This window comes from Xiphophorus hellerii, chromosome 5, assembly GCF_003331165.1.
Source record: "Xiphophorus hellerii strain 12219 chromosome 5, Xiphophorus_hellerii-4.1, whole genome shotgun sequence".
Lineage (NCBI taxonomy): Eukaryota > Metazoa > Chordata > Actinopteri > Cyprinodontiformes > Poeciliidae > Xiphophorus > Xiphophorus hellerii.
Window position 1 is genome coordinate 15,666,526 of NC_045676.1, and position 21,566 is coordinate 15,688,091.

Consider the following 21,566-nt stretch of genomic DNA (forward strand, 5'->3'; position numbering starts at 1 on the left):
ATGATATAGTTCTGTTATGATGATCTATTTACAGTTTATACATAGCTGTAAGACTTCTGTCAGCACTAAACGGTTCTCACAGGTCTTTTCTTGTGCTTTTCCTCCTTCCTGGAGTGTCTCTGTTGTAATTAAGCTCTTGCTCTACTTTGCTTATAAACAGCTGCTGAAAACTCCTGGGATCAACAATTGACATTGCAAGTCTCCCACTTTACTCTGTAGTTCACCCATTCAGGTATATCTATTTTTAAAATTATTTTTTGTATAACAGTGCTGGAAAAAACATATATAGTTGTACATAAACTAATACTTTCGGTACGCATTTAGTCTGATAAAGCCAACTCAAGCTGTAATCGTTGTAAACAGAAAAAGGTTCTGCACAAACTGAGCTCATCACTTGGAGTGTGATGTTTTCTGATGTTAAAAATTCTGAATTTTCTGTCAGTTTTGCTTTCTAGCATGAGCTGGGATCACTTGCTGTAACTCAAATGTCTCATCCTGGTTCATTTGTACATCATATCAATAAAAGCTTAATTTAATTTAATTTTCCTAAGTTCCAGATATACATAAGCCTATATCAATATTGATTACTAAAGATAGGTAAAGTACTTCAACATTATTTTACTATAGCTCTTGCATGTATTGATGGTGAATTGCAAAATATAGCTCTCACTGGAGCGGTTCGCAGACGAGTGTGAAGCGACCGGGAGGAGGATCAGTGCCTCCAATTCCGAGGCCATGGTCTTGAGCCGGAAAAGGGTAGAGTGCCTTCTCCGGGTCGGGGATGGTGTCCTGCCCCAAGTGGAGGAGTTCAAGTATCATGGGATCTTGTTCACGAATGAGGGAAGAAGGGAGATGGAGATCGACAGCCAGATTGGTGCAGCGTCTGCCGTGAAGCTGGCGCTATACCAGTCCGTCGTGGTGAAGAGAGAGCTGAGTCAAAAAGCGAAGCTCTAGATTTACCGGTCGATCTACGTTCCCACTCTCATCTATGGTCATGAGCTTTGGTCATGACCAAAAGAACGAGCTCGCGAATACAAGTGGCCGAAATGGGTTTTCTCCATAGGTTGTCTGGGCTCTCCCTTAGAGATTGGTTGAGAAGCTCAGTCATCCAGGAGGGACTCAGAGTAGAGCCGCTGCTCCTTCACGTCGAGAGGAGCCAGTTGAGGTGGCCCGGGCATCTGGTCAGGATGCCTCCTAGACGCCCGCCTGGTGCGGTGTTCCGGGCATGTCCCACCAAGAGGAAGCCCCAGGGAAGACCCAGGACATGCTGGAGGGACTATGTCTCTCGGCTGGCCTGGGAACGCCTTGGGATTCCCCCGGAGGAGCCGGAACAAGTGGCTGAGGAGATGGAAGTCTGGGCCTCCCTTCTGAAGCTGCTACCCCTGCGACTCGACCCCGGATAAAGCGGAAGAAAATGGATGGATGGATGGATGGATGGATGGATGGATGGATGGATGGATGGATGGATGGATGGATGGATGGATGGATGGATGGATGCAAAATATAATGAAAGACAACATAGCAAAAGTTTGCACTGAACATGTTTATTTTTAGTCAAAACTTGGTGAAGAATGATATTTGTCCAATTGTTGAGTGAATAGAAGGCATCTGGTTAAAACAGCAGCCACAGAATCTGAAATGAGACGAGAAAATAATACAGTTATAGATTCTCTGTAAAACTCAACAACTTCCTAAAAACAGACTAAGTTAAATATCAATGATTATTTGCAGCAATGTTGTCAAAAACCTGTTTTTCTGTGTTTTTCACTCACTTGATCATTACTGATTGAGTAGTTGTCGGAGCAGGGCCAGGAGCTGGGTCAGAGTTAATGAAGCTGTAGTTGCTCCTGCGACCGTAGTCGTGGTCGTGGTTTTCTTTAAGGAAATTAAGGGAGATTACAAGTAGCAGAGGATTTTTTCAATACTGATACAGTAACTTATGCTCAGGTTTAATCTAAAGGTTAGGCAGAGAGGACACTCACCTCTCTGGAGTTAGAACCAGAGCTTGAACGAGCAAAACGCTGTTCTTCCATCTGCACAAGGTTTGACATTACATGCAGTAAACTTTTTCACATAGTAATAATAGTAATAATATCTACATACCATATATACTCATTGATATCATATTAAACATGACAATATTATACTTACAGTTTCAGCCATAATGAGGCTCAGGAGGCATCCAAGAATAAGTGCTACCTTCAGCATGGTTGCAGTGATTTTACCTGTTAGAACAGAAGATCAAAATTACTTTCTGAACAACATGTTCAAGAACAAGTTAGTAGAATACAGCAGTGAAGAAATTCACTGTACAAATACCAAAACAATAATCTAAATAAAGCAAGAAGTCATCACACCTTCAGTAGGTTTTCTCAGAGACAAGAGAAGAGGATGTAGTGTTGCTCTTTGGATGTTGAGCTTCTCTTTTATACCTTTACAGATGCAGAAATGTTGCAAAACTGTGATTGCAATTTCCCTATGCTTCAAGGTGTGGCTGAGAATTAGTGATTTTAAGTTATTCAATTGTGGACAAATATCACTAATAACATTCGGGTTTAACTGCATTTGAGTGTCTAAATAACATTGTGAAAACCTGTTGAAAGAACCAGTGATTACAACAGTTACAGCTTATTGTTGGTGCACCGCAAGAGACACAGCAGCTGATTTTCAACATCACTAAGTTTTATGACTGAGGTGTATATTAAAATAGATGTAGAGAGCTTCCTCTGTGGAAACTGTCAGGTTTTTATGAGAATAATAATCATAACACAGAGTGGCTTGTCAAAAAAAACATTGTCTTACTCTTTCTTTTGCTTTGTTTATGTGTATAAACACATAAATTTGCTTATTAAGATTTAAAATTCAGCCACTTTGTTGTTGATAAAGTTCATAAGTGATTTTATTTAATTATGTTTTATTGATGAATTATTTTTAGATAGTGGTCAGATTTTTAGATGTCTTACAGATAACTTAACCCAACACCTCATCACAGCTTTTTCATGTTTTTAATATTTGTTTTTAATAATAATCTGTAATAATTTCAAGATATTTATGAAAATCAAAATACTTTAACACGCCACATCTTCTATTTAAATTAACTTTTAGAATTGTCTCTTTGCATAGATTCCCTGTTAATCATACATTACATCAAGACATTATTATACATTGATGCAGAACAAATAACTCTGTTCCAAATATGCATCTACTAATGTTTTGCAGGTTTCACATTTTCAGAATAGTTTTTTGTAAGGTTTATAATGTTGAGTTCTACCTTGACAGTTAATTACTATATAAAATGTCCTTCTACATGCCTGTGTGCAAATCTTTTCACTGGTTAAGTCACAGCATTAACTTATTTCCTAAAACATGACATGACAAGCAGAATGCAGGCTTCACTGGGTGTTGTGAAACAAAACTACTAAGTCACATAATTTGTTTTTAAGAAAATTGTGATATCAAGGTTTTGCAACTTTTTACCAAGGAGTGTCATAACTGGATCACATATTCTCCTGAAACTAAAATTATTATTTTTTTTATCTTACATCTCATGGCTTAATACTTGCAAAGTGAGAAATTATACTAGTGCAACATATTAATTAACTGTAATGATAGTGTCCTCATTGATCCTTTGACTTACGTATAAGTGTTTTGGTATTAAGGAGTTAATGTAGATTTCAAAGATTTGATTTACCAATATATTTGCTCCTACAAAGGTATAAAAGGAAAGATCATTCAGATCAACAACCAACGATCTTCCAATTCGTTCTCTTATTTTCTCTTTCTTGAATTAGAATATATCTGTACTTATTTATTTCTCTGTCAGGAACAATGACTGCAACCATGTTGAAGGTAGTCATTTTCCTTGCATGCCTGCTAAGTCTAATTGTGGCTGTGCCTGTAAGTATAAAATTATTATATTCAATTAAACTAGCAGCGATCTCATCTTTGTTATCATTTTTGTTTTAATAAAGTATAAAGCAGGTGTTAAACCTACAAATTGCGCAGGAGAGTTTTGCATGCTTTGACTCTGTTGGAGTGACTGCTTTCTCTTGCTTACTTTTAACCCATTTCTAATTATCACTGAATGCTTAGAAATAGTATAATATAATAATATAATTATTAATAAATATTAATAATTATAGTGTTTGTCGTTTATCGTGTTATTGTTGTAATAAAGAAGAATATGTTCAACCTACAGATGGAGCATCAGCGCTTTGCCCGTTCTGACTCTGATGAGGTGAGGACTTTCTCTGCTTTATATTTAAAACAATCTTGAACATAAGTTACTGTATCATCACAGAGAAAAGCCTCAGTTGTGTGTATCCTGATAATCTTCTTGATTTCCTTAAAGACAAGCTCAACTTCTCTCTCGCTGACCAACCTCATCACTCTTCTACAAGCAATTATAGCTGCAACTGCAGCATAAAGCCTGGAATGTTAACAATGACCAGTCAGTGAGTGACCTATTGTTTGAAGTAGTTGATGTTAAACTTGTTTCTCATTAGGTTGTTGAGTTTTATGTGACTATTTCACCTCTTCTCATTTCAGGTTCCAAACCAACAGTTCTGACTAGAAAGGTTATTCACTCAACATTCAGGAAAATATTTTTTCCCTCTGCTTGTTTGCATGACAAATAAACCTTAAGAATGAAAATCCTCTCTGTGTTGTTTTTTCTTAATCACCCACTCATCCAGTCTGATATGGTGAGCAGAGCTGGTGCTTTTCTCCAGCAGTCAAGAGGCAGATGGATATCTGCCTTTGATCTCCATCAAGAGGCAGATGTAATTGACATGGTGACCTGTCAATTTACATTGACATCCATCTCTTAGTATATCATACATAACAGTATTGTCCTTTTATTGTTACTTCTCACTCCATTTTTAGCACATGTACTCAGTGTATAAGAATTAGTGGAAATTTTTCCATTCCAAAAAAATTCCTAATCTCATCCATCCATCTATCCATCCTTCCATCTGACCATTGGGTTTGGAGGTCCATCTCCTGTCACTTTATCAATAATACATATTTGTATCTTCTTTTTAGTGTCTGACCTCTGATCATCTTAAAGTTTCCTTGGTTAAACTCAGTACAGATTACCAAATATATTTCTATATGTTAAACAATGAGAGAAGAATGAGAAAGGGATTTTGTTTTACCTTTTGATTGTTGGAAGTGTGCTGAAGTTATTTGGTGGAATTAGCATATTACTTGTGCCAAATATTACACAAAAACTCAATACAATAGTTTGCCAGAATCCTTGTCTATTGCATGATAAATCCATTTCACAATATGTATATAAGTAAATGTACATAAATCTTTTTCTAGCACATGTGAGCTGAATGCTTATGCTATATTTTGGTTGCCACGGCAGACTCAAAATGTCTAGAACTTGAACAAATAAAGAAGTCCATATGTTTAATGTGATTGGAAACAGGCACACATGGACATGTCTGCACACTCTGTTCTCAATTATTGGCTAATGTATGCTGGAGTACATTTTAATCACATGGACATGTTTTTGCTTTCTGATTAAAAAAGATTTACATTGTCAATGTAAATCTAAAAGTCAAGACTTAGTTGTGGGGAACACAGGCAAGACTCAGCCCTTTGTGGATGGATACTTGCCTTCTCTTGCTCTCTTTTTTAACATAAATAGTTAATATATTGCAGATTAGCTTAATTTTACTGCTGAAACATGGTGCTTAATTTAATTAATAACAGTAAAAACACTATTGGACCACTCTTGATGTTTTGTTCCTTAAAAACAATAAAAAACTAATTAGTAAACAATGTATGAAATGACATGGTAGTGTGAAAATATTTCAGCTGGACTAGCAAGTGATTTTCAGAGAAGTGTGGTCTCACTCGTCAGTTGTGCAGTTTAAGAGGCTGCACTTGTGAATTTTTGTTGAGTTGATTATTCATGTGGTCAAATGGACAATCAGGGATTATCAGCCTTTAGTTTGACTCTCTAGCAACATACAGGTTTCCATTCTCAGGAAAAGGTACTACTGAGGGTTGTTTAGCACTTGTGCTATTCACTGATACAAACTATGGCAGATGAAAGGGAATATTATGAAACTAAGAAAAAGTTTCCCTTTGGTTCTTCATCTTGTCATCCATTCACAGTCACAAACAGGGAGGTTTAAAGTAAATTATTCATGAAAATGTGTTTTAAGATTCTCCATATTGTCACCTTCCTAAAAAATTGGCATGAATAATTTTTTGACTAAAGCATATTTCAGAAAGAAAGAGGGTTTTTTTCTTCTTTTTTGTCAAAATCACTTCTGGTAAAAAAAAAAAAAAAAAAAGACAAAGGCCATTGTTTAGGAAGGTGACAATATGAATATATTCAGAGGCTGCAAAGAAAGAAAAGAGTTGTCACAGGATTTTTTTTTTCTTTGCTAAACTTTATTGAGCATGACTGATAATCAGTATTTAAAACTGAAAATGAAAAAGAAGATAACTTTCTCAGCAATACATGACAAATTTGCTGATGTTCAAGACTCCATCTTATGTAGTAGCAGCTGCTGTTGTAGGTGCTTTTGTAGTTGTTGTAGTTGTGGTAGTGGTGGCAAGAAGCCTGAAAAGCAGGGATAGCAGGGTGGACAAGTTGTTTGTTGAGACCTGTAAGAAAATCATACAGATAGTTAGAAATTTAGCAAAACTGTGCATCAGTTATACAGTAGATGCTGTTGATACGTGGTTTATTACAAAGACAAGAAATATTCTCACCTCATTGGAGTTCGATCTAGAGCGAGCAAATCGCTGGTCCTCCATCTGGAAAAATAATTTATTTGCCTTTGTTTACTTTTCAACAGAAAAAGTACTGTAAAAAATAATTCATATCCCTCTTAATAAAGAAATCAAATCAAACTCTTTATAATTGCTGATCAACATTTCTATTCTACAATTTTTCTTTTTTCACATTTTTCACTCTAATTTCTAATCTAATCCCTTCACAGATTTTCTGTCATATTGAACTTGGGTTTATTCCTACTCCAAATTGTGGATGTTTCTTACAGAGGTAACATTTAAAAATTACTTCAGAACAAACATGTCAGAGGTTTGCAACAAGAAATTACACTTTTATAATGACTGAAATCTGAGTTCATGCAGTCTTCAATGCAAAGTAAATGCATGCAAAACTACATATTTAAACTTCTTTGCACATTTTTTAAGTCCACTTAAAAAAATTGCTTATAATATTGTCACTTACTGGTGCAGCCACAATGAGGCTCAGGAGGCATCCAAGGATAAGTGCTACCTTCAGCATGGCTGCAGTGATTTCAGCTGTTGGAACATAAATAAAGTCTTTATCAATAAAATATATTGTTTCTATAGAGATAAAGAAATGAAGCGTAAATTCATATAATCACCGTCTTCTCTGCTTGACTTGATAAGAAGGTTGTTGTGCTGAGCTGAATTTTGGACTCTCTTATATACAGTATCTGGATCAGAGCTGTTGGGAAATTGTCATACTTAAAAATGCAACCTGGTTGTAATGTGTGGTTAGACACAGAAACAACACCTTGACAGCTGTTTGGTGTAATAGCACAATCCAATGTTATTCTATATAATCCACTGCAGGCCCAGAAAATTACAACGCAAGATTGGTTCATTCTTGGTCCCTTAGTGTTGAAATAAATTAGTATGTTGACATCAGACCTTTGGATTACATTTAGTGCAGGCAACACCCGGTGGAATTTGCATTTGTGCTTGTAGAAATGATCACTAGCAGCCTTCTGCTCCCATTTATTGATAAGCTTATTAAGATACCAAGCATGATAGCAGGTTTGATCCATATTTTAGGAAAATTAAAAAACAGATTTTTGTCAAATTTCTCCAACTTTATTTAAAAAGACAAAATAAGGTTGATGTTGAAAACATCGCCAGGCATATTGATGGCGATGTGCTTGAGTATTTTTTTTTTGTTTTCTAGAGGGTTTTCATAGCTTTCATGATAGTACATGTAGTACTATCAGGTATTACATCTACCTGATAGTGGTTGGCAATCATTTTTTCTGCCACTTGCATGTTGATAAAAAACCCACTTCTCTTGTGTCTTCTTCTCTTCTGTTCTCTTCTTCTCTCAAAATGTGCATTTTCTATTTTAGACAGTGAAACATATTACACAAAAGCATGGAAACAAATATAGTGGCAGAGACACAGGCGACATTCAGTTTGGATTTATGGACACATCATTCTCGTTATTTAATAAATAATTACTGTATCTCAAATTAGTTTAGTGCAGAGATGTTCTGTCATTTTTTTCAGACTGCATGCAACAATTTTAACACAAGTCAGTCAAATTTCTAATGACTGACAAACATTTTCTCATTAAATTTGGTGCAAGTTCAACCTGGCATTGCTGCAGATTAGGAGTCCTGACTTGCATTGTTGTCCCTAAGCTTAATCACCATATGATCACATACTAACTGCCTTTAACTTTCTTATTTTAATAAAAATATTGATCTAATCTCTTTATATTTAGTTCAGCATGCAAACAACGGCTTAATGATGCCTTATATTTTTTTTGAAAATTTGTGAAATCTCAATGTAATATTTACCCTATTAGCAGGGCTGGCCCAAGCCTCCATGGGGCCCTACGCAAAATCTGGTTTTGGGGCCCTCTAGTTCTGTTAACAATGCGGACTGGCTGCAATCAGCAGCCCAATCATTAGATCATTCACACACCTGCTATAAACTTATTGCATCTCTGGCAGTGCTGTTTACAGTTTATACTGTAAACAGCCAACTGATTTGTTGACCAGTCGATTTCTGGGTGCCAGTTTCCTTAATTTTGGGGTATTGTGATTGGCCGATACTTACATGTGAAGCCCATCTTATCCGCTGATCTTATCTTTGTCAGCAAAGGTTTAAAAATCAGCCTCTGTCCTTTTCTGCTCTGCAGTGAAAGGTGTTATTGAAGGTCTGAATGTTTGCAGTTAACAATATTCACCCCACTGTTGCCAACTCACCGACTTTCTTGATATATTTAGCAACATTTCAGACAAAATAAAATTCATATCAGCCAAAATCAAAATCAGCTGGTCAGGCTTTTTAAAGATCGGTAACCAGGGATCGACCAGAAAACTGCAATCGGTGCACCCAAACTTCAGATGAAATACATACACACATATTCATCACAGTCTTTGATTAAATAAATTTATTTTAAGCGTTACTCCAATAGCTAAAAATGTAATTTATACCAGGTGGGTATTTCTCCCCCGGAATGTGGACCGGTACCGGTACTGGACTGATTCTGAGCCTTCACATGATTTTAACAGAAGTTTCACATAACTTAGAGGTTGAGGTAAAAAAATAATGTTTGTTTTAGCCACAAAATGATTATGCTCAGCAGCAAACAACATATCTCCAACTACAGCATAGAGTAGCTCATCGATGTAGCAGCCATGTAGCCTGATGTAAAAACATTTTGCTAGACAATGTCAAACATTGAGAAGTTTTAATTGTTGTTATCAAACACAAAAATACCTCAGAAATATACAGAGCCAACCATGAGAATCAATTCATTTAAAGTTTAAACTCAGTTTCACACAAACACAAAGATGCTAGCATAAATGTTTGACTGTTGACTATCAAGCTAATTTTCTATTAGCAGCTTTACAAATATTTCACATTACATTACACATTAAAACAAGCCTTTATCTTGACTTTTTTTCTATTCTATCTCCTTTCTCCCTCCCTCCAGGATAAATAATTTTTTGAGACATTGTTTTGCTTACTTAACTTCTGACCGGAGCTTTGGACGTTTGGATGCTCACTGCAGGGCAGCTCATATTGCCGGAGAAGAGTGCGGTACCTACTGCGACCACCAGGGGCCCTTAAGAGCAATTTATTTGTTTTTTTATCAATAAAATAATAATTTCTACATACGTTATTGTAAAAACAAATCACCTCATGGTGAAATTGTGTGTTTTTGATATTATTACAAAAAAAAAAAAAATCAGCTCCATTGAGGGGGCCCCTTAGTGACTCTGGGGCCCAAAGCGGCTGCTTAGTTTGCTTATGCCCTGGTATTAGAAATGTAAATTTTAATTAATGACCGAAGAAAAAAATTAAAAAAGAGGTTTAAATCTGTTAAGGTTACATTGACTCAAAGGGTTTGTTTGTCTTTGTGACGAGTATGTTAATGCTTGTTTATCTCTGTCTTCATACTGCTGACTCCTTTATTAAATATTGCACAAACCAGGTTTGGAGGGTTTTCTTCTGCTTAATCTGAGCTGGAGAACAACATTGGGAAACAATTGTCTGAATAGACATTGACAAGCTTTGCTTTTATTTCTATTTATTAAAAATGTTCAAACATTACAACATAGTTGTCTGGGGTAAAGTGTAAAAAGTAAGTAAATGAGTGTTACACTTTTGAATAAACAGAATTTGTAATGTTAGCAAAGAAATTATGTCAAAGAAGATATAAAGATTCAGAGTTCTGCAACTTTTGGATCTTGTCTAGTTTTTACCTTTTAGGTGGATATTGTTTTGTTACTTTAACCATTTTTTTAAAACTTTTTATTTTCAATAACTGTTTTTTTATCAACACATACACATGTCCACCCCTGTCACAATTCACATCTTATTTACGCAGACCATTCCAGACATTTAACCCACACCAAGCAAACTGGTCGTACAATTCCAGCTCTGCCAAAAGTCTTCCAGGGAATGTTGATGGAGGAAACAGTCCAACAGAGATACATTTCCTTCAAATAGACATTGGACCCGTTAAGAGACACTTATATTCATCAACATCCATGGATATATACATTACAATAATTACACTTTAGCCATTTTTAGGCCTGAAAGTCGTTTGACTCAGCTCTCAAGTTCTACAGTGTGTTTGTTTTGTTCTCAAATTATCAGAAGTCATTTAAAGCAGCTTTCACAGACTTATGAGAGCCATTAATAAAAAAAAAAAATCAAGACTGGACTACTGTAAATCTTTACAGTCAAGAAGTCCACAAAATGCACTTAAATGCCTTCAGCTGATCTAAAATGATGCAAATTATAAATACATTTTTGTTCTGTTTTGACTTCCTTTCACTGGCTCCCTGTTAAATCCAAAATACAATTTAAGATTATCCTTCTCACATATAAAGTAATAAAGTTCTGATTGTTCCATAGGTCCTAACAGAGCACTTTGCTCTTAGACTGTAGGTTTACTAGTGGTTTCCACAATTTTTAAAAGTGCAATGTGATGGCAGATCCTTTAGTTTTCAGTCTCCTGTTTTGTGGCAGCTGCCCTTGCTTAAAACTTTACTGGTACATAAAATTTAATGTTCTGTAGAGACAGTTCTCCCTGACTCCTCTTTTCTCATGAGCCACTGTAAGATGTTAGTTTATCTTGAGCTGTCTTTGTAGTTTTGCTGCTGTATGCTTACCCCAGACTTACACCTCATCCACTCTGCTTCTCTCTGACTCAAACTCTGCAGTAAGATTCAAATTTCAACTCAAAACATTTTTTTCCGGATGCTGGAGAAACTGTGCTGTCAATCTACAAAGATCACACTGCACTAACAGAAGAATGAAAAACACAATTTTTTAAAACACAAAATTGTACTGGTTATTTCTTCAAATAGGTGTTTTGTATCTACAGACAAGTTTGTCCTTTAGTAATTCCAAAAGCAGCTGCACAACTGGAAACAGGTGAGGACCAATCTGCAATGTCAACAACTCATTCCTCCTTCTCAACACAATCAATTGGCTCAGAGAAAAAGATCTCGGTCACACAGCCAAGGCAGAGGACAATAACACCAGTACTGCAGCCAACCAGCCAGAACAGAGGAGACTTTCAATGCTCTGACATTGGGGATTGGCTACAGGAGACAGTTCAGAGACCCTATTATATGCCTGAGGGGGCTGTTAACTAGCCATATCACTGTTCTAATATTATTTGGACTGAAGACATCCAGGAGACAACAAGCCACATTGAACATTTTTAATATTTTAGTAAGACATTTAATATAACAGCAATAATTAAACCCTACCCCCACTGCCACTATTCAGCCTCCAGCCGCCCATATGTACACATCAATCAGCATCTCTACTGGCATCCCACCCATTGCAATGACCACTGCAACAGCCATATCCTACGGCCTGCAGCACATTTCTGAATATTCGGTCCTCAGCGTCCGGCCTACAGAGAGGAGAAGGCGCAGAGCTACAATACACAGGTTTGTAGATTTCTTCATTTAAATTTATAAATGTTTGTGTTATTTTTGACAGGTATGTTTTGTGTGAGTTTGCAGTGAAATAAATATCCACATTTATTCTGAATGCTACATATAACAACATGTGAAATCGCTTTTGTGAGGTTTTGAGTTTTCTGTGTGTTTATTTTGGTTTCTGGGTCAGTTGAGTCTCTGTGTTGTTACTTGATTGCTCCCAGCTGTGTCTTGTTGCCCTGATAACTCTCTGTGTATTTAAATCCACATGTGTCTCTTGTTTGTTGTGTGATGTCATTGTCTCTAGCTGTGTTACCAGTCGCTAGCAGTGTCTGAGCTCTTAGCCTTCTGCTCACCTGTTCTGCCTGGATTTTGTGCTTTATTCTTCATTAAACCATTATTTTCTCTAATACCTGGGTCCAAATCATAACAACTTTCCTAAAACAGTTTTTGTTTTGGTTCAAAGATAATTTTGAATGTTATAGACTATTTTCTCATCACAGGACACAAGAGGGACAGAAGTTCATCCAACATGATGGGTGGAAATACTGGTGATGCCTGGAACAATCATAGGTAATGCCTATGACTGTCCAGTTGCTCCACTGGTGCTGCTACAATTTCCATCAGTAAATGGCTAAAGGAATAAATTGAATTGATCATCACAGGCACATCCTTTCACAGTCTTTAGAGCAAAAGTTGAAGCTGTATCTGAAGACTTTCAATTTTGTGCCTTAAGTGGACCTTTACCCAGAGTCTCTCAACCTTCAGTTGTCATCTCTGGTGTACTGTCCCTGAGTGTGGAAACAACATTTCTATCACTCTTAATTCTTTACAAGATAGTATGAAAATTACTGTACCTCCCACGCTTTTTTGTTGCAAGAAAAAACAAACAAAAAAGAAAATGTGTGAAATGACATTGTAGTGTTAGCATATTTCAGCTAAAGAGTGGTTTTCAGAGAACTGCAATCTCACTAGTAAGTTGCAGTTTAGACAAAATAAGAGGCTGCAGTTGTGAGCATTTCTTCAAACGATTCTTCATGTGGTCAAATGGAGTTTTTTCTCTCTGGCAATGTGTGACAAAGTGGTTCAGTTGTGTTCACCACTTGTCCCTTATTCTTATTTCTGATACATTTACTATTGGTTGAACTTGTTTATTTTGTTTCAGAGTATATTCATGGTATTTGTGTTTCTTTTTACTTACCATTGTTTGTCCCTTGCAGATCTGCAGCAGGGCAGGAGTGTGGGAGGGGCCGGCCCAGTTGTTCCTGCTTAAATGGCTAGATGATGTCACTGATTGCCTTGCTGGGTTCTACCAATTAGAGGGTTTTCTTTGAATATTGATCTGTTTGTTTTTCTTTAAAGTAACTTTTTGAGTTATCTTACAGGGTTTATTTTGCAGACCATTTCATTATGTAGATGAGTTTGTAAATTAGATTAATAATTGTATTTTTGTTTCTGTTTAGACTTTGTTTTTTTGCTGTTTTTTACCTGTTTAATTGTGGCTTGGTCCACTCATGTGCAGGTGTGTTGCCAATTGGCTACACAAAGAGTGTTTTTGGGAAGCTCAAGAGAAAAGGTGGTTGTCAGAGTGTGAAGAAGCAAATAAAAATTAATCAGAAGACTCTGGAAACTGGTGGCTGGTGCTGTTCGTTTTTGTTCACCTTGTGACTCCTTGACCACACTATTTTACACAATGACTTGTTTTTATTTTCAATAAAATGTCTTACTCAGACATTAGTAAGACATTTTATTGTCTTACTAAAAAGACAATAAAATGTCTTACTAGTAAAACATTTTACTAATAAGTAAAATTAGTAAAATTAGTCAAATTTTACTTATTAGTAAAATTTTACTAATGTTGTAGGTGCTCCACATGGAGCTAAGCAGCTTCATATGGAGCTAAGCACATGGAGATGCTTAGCTCCATGTGACATTCACTATTAAAGTCCATGACAGATGTTTAAAAATGTGATGAAACTAAGTAAACCTCAAAAACACATATATTTGAAGTAAGCGGTTCATAAAAATGTGTTTGAAATTTTATAACCTAATTGGATTCTTCACATGAATGTACACAGAGGCTTTAATGATAGAAACGAGTCATCATAATTTTTCTTTTTTTGCTGAACTTTATTGAGCACAAAACCAAACATGACAGCAGGTTTGATCCATGATCAAACTTCCAATGATCTTGGAAACTGATTTCCAATATCATTGAAAATTGAGAGTGAAAAACAATGACAACTTTCTCAACACATGACAAATGTTCTGATGTTCAAGACTCCATTTTATGTAGTAGCAGCTGCTGTTGTAGGTGCTTTTGTAGTTGTTGTAGTTGTTGTAGTTGTGGTAGTGGTGGCAAGAAGCCTGAAAAGCAGGGATAGCAGGGTGGACAAGTTGTTTGTTGAGACCTGTAAGAAAATTATAAAGACAGTTGGAAATTTAACAAAACTATACATCAATTATGCAGTAGATGTTGTAATTTTGTGGTATATAACAGAGGAAATAAATGATTCTCACCTCATTGGAGTTTGAGTCAGAGTTAGAGCGAGCAAATCTCTGGTGCTCCATCTGAAGAGAACAAAGAAATTCAGTCATTCTGCAGTTGACTTTGACTTCAGTAGACCAAATTAACTTCTTACTATTTCATGTTTAGTGGTTTTACGTTTCTGTACTTGCTAATACACATACATGTCACCTGTCTCATTTAACAGAACCTTTACAGCAGCCATTGGTGGCTTTCCTTTCCAATAAAATCTAATTGTCAGCAAACAGAGTTTAGTTGAACAGAACCCTTGGAGGAGTACAAAATACAGTTCTGCTAAGAAATATTTTTACTTTTTTTCTATTAATTTCTTTACCATAACACAATCAAGAAATGAAATGGGAATCTTCTAAATGTCAATGTAAAACTGTAAAACTGTCTCTAAAATGATCTGCTTTTGTTGACTTTTTCACGTAAAAAATTATTTATGCTATTCAATAGATTTTACAGCAATCAAACGCTTCTTGAAATTGCTTGCCCTTATAATTGAGGTTCAAATACTACATGGCTTACATGTGCAATAGGTGCTTGAAAACTCTATTAGAAATTAAATGAGTGCTAATAAATGTATTGAGATGTATGTGAAACAAGAAAATAAACTGCTGTCATGACGCACAAGAGGAGAATCAATATTCACTGCAAAGTAAAATTAAAATTTACATATTTAAGCTTCTTTACAGTCCATTAAAAGAAAAATTGCTTGTCACTTACTGGTGTAGCCACAGTGAGGCTCAGGAGGCATCCAAGAATAAGTGCTACCTTCAGCATGGCTGCAGTGATTTCAGCTGTAGGAACATAAATAAAGTCTTTATCAAGCAAATGAATTGGTTCAATTGTATAAAGAAATTAAGCATAAATTCATATAATCACCTTAGAGTCTTCTCTGCTTTGAATGACTTGACAGGAAGGTTGTGTTGAGCTGAAGTTTGGACTCCATTTATATAGAGTATCTGGATCAGGGTGTTGAGAAATTTTCCATTTTAAAAATGCAACCTAGTTGTAATGTCTAATCAGGGATTAGATACGGAAACCACACCTTGACAGCTGTGATAACATGACCACATGTTTCTTTTTTTACATAATCCATAAATCCACAAAATTACAGCAGAAGATTTTTTCATTCTTGATCCCTTAGTGTTGAAACTAATTGATGCCAGACCTTTTGACATACATCACAGGCAACACCCAGAAGAGTTTGCAGTCAGAGATGTCCACTCATGTTTTTTTTTAAATGTATTGCAAAATATCTAGATATTTTCTCTTCAATCAGCTTGAATTGTATTATGAAAACTTCTGTCATGTTTGTATCAATAATATTCAAAATGTTATAAATGGGACAGCACAAGTGCAAGTCAAATCTTGCACATATGCAGTTAATTACAGCAAAAGTTCATGTCGTTCCTGAAGTCTTTCATTTCAACATTGAGTTGGCCTCTGGTGTATTGTTACTGAGTGTGAAAACTTATTGTATAATCATTCTTAACTTTTCTCTTGCCTTGTTTTGTTGCTAAATAACAATAAATTAATTAGTAAACAATGAATGAAGTAACATTGTGGTGTGAATGTATTTCAGCTTGGCTAACAAGTGGTTTTCAGAGAAATGTGGTCTCACTTGTTGGATGTGCAGTTTATAAAAAAAAAACAAGAGACTGCACTTGTTCATTGGATAATTATTCATGTGATCAAAAGGACAGTAAGGGTTTTCTATCTTTCATCTCTCAATATGACAATATGACTTGTTTTTATTTTCAATAAAATGTTTTACTCAGAGCTGCTTAGCTCCATGTGACATTCACTATTAAAGTCCATGACAAATGATTAAACATGTTATGAAACTAAGTAAACGTCACCCATCTGTTTATCATTTGCCTTCAATTCACAATCAAACACACATATAATTGAAGAAAGCGGTTCAGAAAAATGTGTTCAAAATGTTATAACCTAATTGGATTCTTCACATGAATGTACACAGAGGCTTTAATGAGAGAAAAGAGTCATCATAATTTTTCTTTTTTTGCTGAACTTTATTGAGCACAAAACCAAACATGACAGCAGGTTTGATCCATGTTTCAATGATATTGGAAACTGATTTTAAAATATCATTGAAAATTGAGAGTGAAAAGCAATGACAACTTTCTCAACACATGACAAATTTGCTGATGTTCAAGACTCCATCTTATGTAGTAGCAGCTGCTGTTGTAGGTGCTTTTGTAGTTGTTGTAGTTGTGGTAGTGGTGGCAAGAAGCTTGGCAAGCAGGGATAGCAGGGTGGACAAGTTGTTTGTTGACACCTGTAAGAAAATCATACAGATAGTTAGAAATTTAGCAAAACTGTGCATCAGTTATACAGTAGATGCTGTTGATATGTGGTTTATTACAAAGACAAGAAATATTCTCACCTCATTGGAGTTCGATCCAGAGCGAGCAAATCGCTGGTCCTCCATCTGAAAAAATTATTTATTTGCCTTTCTTTACTTTTCAACAGAAAAAGTAATGTAGAAAATAATTCATATCCCTCTTAATAAAAAAATCAAATCAAACTCTTTATAATTGCTGATCAACATTTCTATTCTACAATTTTCCTTTGCTGATCACTCTAATTTCTAATCTAATCCCTTCACAGATTTTCTATCATATTGAACTTGGGTTTATTCCTACTCCAAACCATGGATGTTTCTTGCAGAGGTCAAACCATCTCAGCATAAAAAATAAAAAAAACCTTGAGAATATCTGACTTAGTTCTTCTACAATATTGTCACTTACTGGTTCAGCCACAATGAGGCTCAGGAGGCATCCAAGAATAAGTGCTACCTTCAGCATGGCTGCAGTGATTTCAGCTGTAGGAACATAAATAAAGTCTTTATCAAGCAAACAGATTGGTTCAGTTGTATAAAGAAATTAAGCATAAATTTAGATAATCACCTTAGAGTCTTCTCTGACTTGAGTGACTGTCCCACAGGAGGTTGTTGTGCTGAGCTGAATTTTGGATTCCTCTTATATACAGTATCAGGATCAGAGAAGTTGGGAAATTTTCCTTTTTAAAAATGTAATCAGGTTGCAATGTCTAATCAGGGATTAGATACACAATCCACACCTTGATAGCTCTTATGTGTAATAAAATTGTTCAATGTCATAATCCATAATAATTCCATTAAATTACCACTGTTTGCATCATTCTTGATCTCCCAGTATTCAGACAAATTAGTAAGCTGATGCCAGACCTTTTGATTAGAAATGAAGGGCCTTTCAATACAGGGAACACACATATGTGTTTGTGTTCATGAAACACATCTGAACACAAACACATCTGTTTGTGTTTGTGTGTATCTAGATATTTTGCAAAAATATCTAGATATCAACTGGTCAATCAGCTTGAATTGTATCATCAAATTTTCTGTCATAATTTTGTGTTAAGAATAGTAACCTGTTATTCTGATGCTTTATCTAAGTGATTATTAGGTTGTCTTTTGAAATATTTGATCTGACATGCTATAACATCTAATTTAGTTGCAAGTACACAACAAAGCAAAATTGTGAATCTTAAATTGTATTTAATATTATTTTTTTAAAACAATAGATTTGGTGTCCCCTCCAATGCCTTTAGTAAAAGCATCACTGAAACTGCAACTTTGTATAAAACAAAAAAAATAAATTAACTAAAGGTCACTTTAAAGAAATATAAGATCCAGTTCATTGCTAAATATCTTCAATTCAATAAATTGAAAAAATAAATAAAAATTCAAGTTACTAGTACTCTAATTTAGAGTAACTTGGTGAAAAGATGGAACAAACTGTCTGTTGGATTTTAACATGTTCATTTGTCATCTCCTAACGCAACTTTGCACTTTTCAAAATGTCAACTTTTCATGCTTTTTAATGTCCTTTTGAAGAAGTGCTAAAGGTAATTGTTGTGACATTTGCAACACAAAATGCTAGTAACATACTTAATCTTAAGAAATACATGAAGTGGCAGCATCACCTTTTACGGGTAGTCAGGATTGTTGTATTTACTTATCTATTTATTTCGTTCTATGCCATATTTCTGAATGCAATATTATTAAAATTGAAATTTGAGACAGATGCAAAATCAAGGAGATTCACATTCAATTGAAAACAATTTCATTTGACAAAATTATTTATTTATTTATTTATTTAAAATGTAGTCAAAGCAAAGAATAAGTTTCAGTTAAGTTGTGGCAAATATTCCCCCAGGCCTTTTCCCCTCAGCAGTGATGTTTCTTCTTTCCTCGTAACATCTATGGCTCAAACAGGAAGGGAAAGCTGCCATTACCCTGAAGAAAAAAAAAAATTAAGTATGGGGAAAAAATTCTCAACAAATAGTTTGCATATGTGAATAGAGTACCTCATCAGTCCCAGGACCAGTTGCATCACTGCGGGGATCAGGGGGAACAGTGGTGGACTCTTTCTTAGGCCCTGCTGGCCATGTCTGGCAAAGACCACAGAGAAAGTTACGGAATGATACATTTTGAGAGCAATTGTTTAAAACAGAAAAAAAACAAAATAAATATTTTGCAAATATCTAGATATTTTCTCTTCATTCAGCTTGAATTGTATTATGAAAACTTCTGTCACGTTTTTATCAATAATATTCAAAATGTTATAAATGGGACAGCACAAGTGCAAGTCAAATCTTGCACATATGCAGTTAATTACAACACAAGTACATGTCGTTCCTGAAGTCTTTCATTTCAACATTGAGTTGGCCTTTGGTGTATTGTTACCGAGTGTGAAAACTTATTGTATAATCATTCTTAACTTTTCTCTTGCCTTGTTTTGTTGCTAAATAACAATAAATTAATTAGTAAACAATGAATGAAGTAACATGGTGGTGTGAATGTATTTCAGCTTGGCTAACAAGTGGTTTTCAGAGAAATGTGGTCTCACTTGTTGGATGTGCAGTTTATAAAAAAAAAACCAAGAGACTGCACTTGTTCATTGGATAATTTTTCATGTGATCAAAAGGACAATAAGGGATTTTATCTTTCAGCTCTCAATATGACAATATGACTTGTTTTTATTTTCAATAAAATGTCTAATCATTTGTCATGGACTTTAATAGTGAATGTCACATGGAGCTAAGCAGCTCTGAGTAAAACATGTAATGAAACTAAGTAAACGTCAACCATCTGTTTATTATTTGTGATGATGATGAGAGAAAAGAGTCGTCATAATTTTTCTTTTTTTGCTGATCTTTATTGAGCAGAAAACCAAACATGACAGCATCTTTGATCCATGTTTCAATGATATTGGAAACTGATTTTAAAATATAATTGAAAATTGAGAGTGAAAAGCAATGACAACTTTCTCAACACATGACAAATTTGCTGATGTTCAAGACTCCATCTTATGTAGTAGCAGCTGCTGTTGTAGGTGCTTTTGTAGTTGTTGTAGTTGTGGTAGTGGTGGCAAGAAGCTTGGCAAGCAGGGATAGCAGGGTGGACAAGTTGTTTGTTGACACCTGTAAGAAAATCATACAGATAGTTAGAAATTTAGCAAAACTGTGCATCAGTTATACAGTAGATGCTGTTGATATGTGGTTTATTACAGAGACAAGAAATATTCTCACCTCATTGGAGTTCGATCCAGAGCGAGCAAATCGCTGGTCCTCCATCTGAAAAAATAATTTGTTTGCCTTTGTTTACTTTTCAACAGAAAAAGTGATGTAAAAAATAATTCATATCCCTCTTGATAAAAAAAATCTAATCAAACTCTTATTAATTGCTGATCAACATTTATATTCTACAATTTTCCTTTGCTGATCACTCTAATTTCTAATCAAATCCCTTCACAGATTTTCTATCATATTGAACTTGGGTTCATTCCTACTCCAAACCATGGATGTTTCTTCCAGAGGTCAAACCATCTCAGCATAAATTAAAAAAACAAACTTGAGAATATCTGACTTAGTTCTTCTACAATATTGTCACTTACTGGTTCAGCCACAATGAGGCTCAGGAGGCATCCAAGAATAAGTGCTACCTTCAGCATGGCTGCAGTGATTTCAGCTGTAGGAACATAAATAAAGTCTTTATCAAGCAAACAGATTGGTTCAGTTGTATAAAGAAATTAAGCATAAATTTAGATAATCACCTTAGAGTCTTCTCTGACTTGAGTGACTGTCCCACAGGAGGTTGTTGTGCTGAGCTGAATTTTGGATTCCTCTTATATACAGTATCAGGATCAGAGAAGTTGGGAAATTTTCCTTTTTAAAAATGTAATCAGGTTGCAATGTCTAATCAGGGATTAGATACACAATCCACACCTTGATAGCTCTTATGTGTAATAAAATTGTTCAATGTCATAATCCATAATAATTCCATTAAATTACCACTGTTTGCATCATTCTTGATCTCCCAGTATTCAGACAAATTAGTAAGCTGATGCCAGACCTTTTGATTAGAAATGAAGGGCCTTTCAATACAGGGAACACACATATGTGTTTGTGTTCATGAAACACATCTGAACACAAACACATCTGTTTGTGTTTGTGTGTATCTAGATATTTTGCAAAAATATCTAGATATCAACTGGTCAATCAGCTTGAATTGTATCATCAAATTTTCTGTCATAATTTTGTGTTAAGAATAGTAACCTGTTATTCTGATGCTTTATCTAAGTGATTATTAGGTTGTCTTTTGAAATATTTGATCTGACATGCTATAACATCTAATTTAGTTGCAAGTACACAACAAAGCAAAATTGTGAATCTTAAATTGTATTTAATATTATTTTTTTAAAACAATAGATTTGGTGTCCCCTCCAATGCCTTTAGTAAAAGCATCACTGAAACTGCAACTTTGTATAAAACAAAAAAAA

The 21,566-nt window shown here is 35.1% G+C and overlaps 6 long non-coding RNA genes across 7 annotated transcripts; 1 reads left to right on the forward strand and 5 right to left on the reverse strand.

The window, feature by feature from the left end:
* Window positions 1-1,524: 1,524 nt before the first annotated feature.
* On the reverse strand, window positions 1,525-2,047 carry LOC116720711 (uncharacterized). Its single transcript, XR_004339447.1, has 3 exons — window positions 1,983-2,047; window positions 1,773-1,875; window positions 1,525-1,633 (listed from the first exon to the last, which is right to left on the reverse strand). It is a non-coding gene; the product is annotated as an uncharacterized LOC116720711 (long non-coding RNA).
* Window positions 2,048-3,754: 1,707 nt separating this feature from the next.
* On the forward strand, window positions 3,755-4,653 carry LOC116720673 (uncharacterized). The gene is made up of 4 exons (XR_004339438.1): window positions 3,755-3,897; window positions 4,199-4,237; window positions 4,352-4,454; window positions 4,549-4,653. It is a non-coding gene; the product is annotated as an uncharacterized LOC116720673 (long non-coding RNA).
* Window positions 4,654-6,375: 1,722 nt separating this feature from the next.
* LOC116720479 (uncharacterized) lies at window positions 6,376-9,768 on the reverse strand. Of its 2 annotated transcripts, XR_004339393.1 has the most exons (5): window positions 9,750-9,768; window positions 7,380-7,462; window positions 7,220-7,293; window positions 6,736-6,780; window positions 6,376-6,627 (listed from the first exon to the last, which is right to left on the reverse strand). It is a non-coding gene; the product is annotated as an uncharacterized LOC116720479 (long non-coding RNA). The 2 variants fall into 2 exon arrangements; XR_004339392.1 differs by lacking the exon at window positions 9,750-9,768 and having other exon boundaries at window positions 7,380-7,481.
* Window positions 9,769-14,301: 4,533 nt separating this feature from the next.
* LOC116719496 (uncharacterized) lies at window positions 14,302-17,779 on the reverse strand. Its single transcript, XR_004339193.1, has 4 exons — window positions 17,652-17,779; window positions 17,493-17,566; window positions 17,129-17,173; window positions 14,302-14,596 (listed from the first exon to the last, which is right to left on the reverse strand). It is a non-coding gene; the product is annotated as an uncharacterized LOC116719496 (long non-coding RNA).
* A 1,067-nt stretch (window positions 17,780-18,846) lies between these two features.
* LOC116719498 (uncharacterized) lies at window positions 18,847-19,198 on the reverse strand. Its single transcript, XR_004339195.1, has 2 exons — window positions 19,093-19,198; window positions 18,847-19,021 (listed from the first exon to the last, which is right to left on the reverse strand). It is a non-coding gene; the product is annotated as an uncharacterized LOC116719498 (long non-coding RNA).
* An 827-nt stretch (window positions 19,199-20,025) lies between these two features.
* LOC116719497 (uncharacterized) lies at window positions 20,026-20,969 on the reverse strand. Its single transcript, XR_004339194.1, has 4 exons — window positions 20,841-20,969; window positions 20,682-20,755; window positions 20,317-20,361; window positions 20,026-20,208 (listed from the first exon to the last, which is right to left on the reverse strand). It is a non-coding gene; the product is annotated as an uncharacterized LOC116719497 (long non-coding RNA).
* Between the last annotated feature and the right edge of the window lie 597 nt (window positions 20,970-21,566).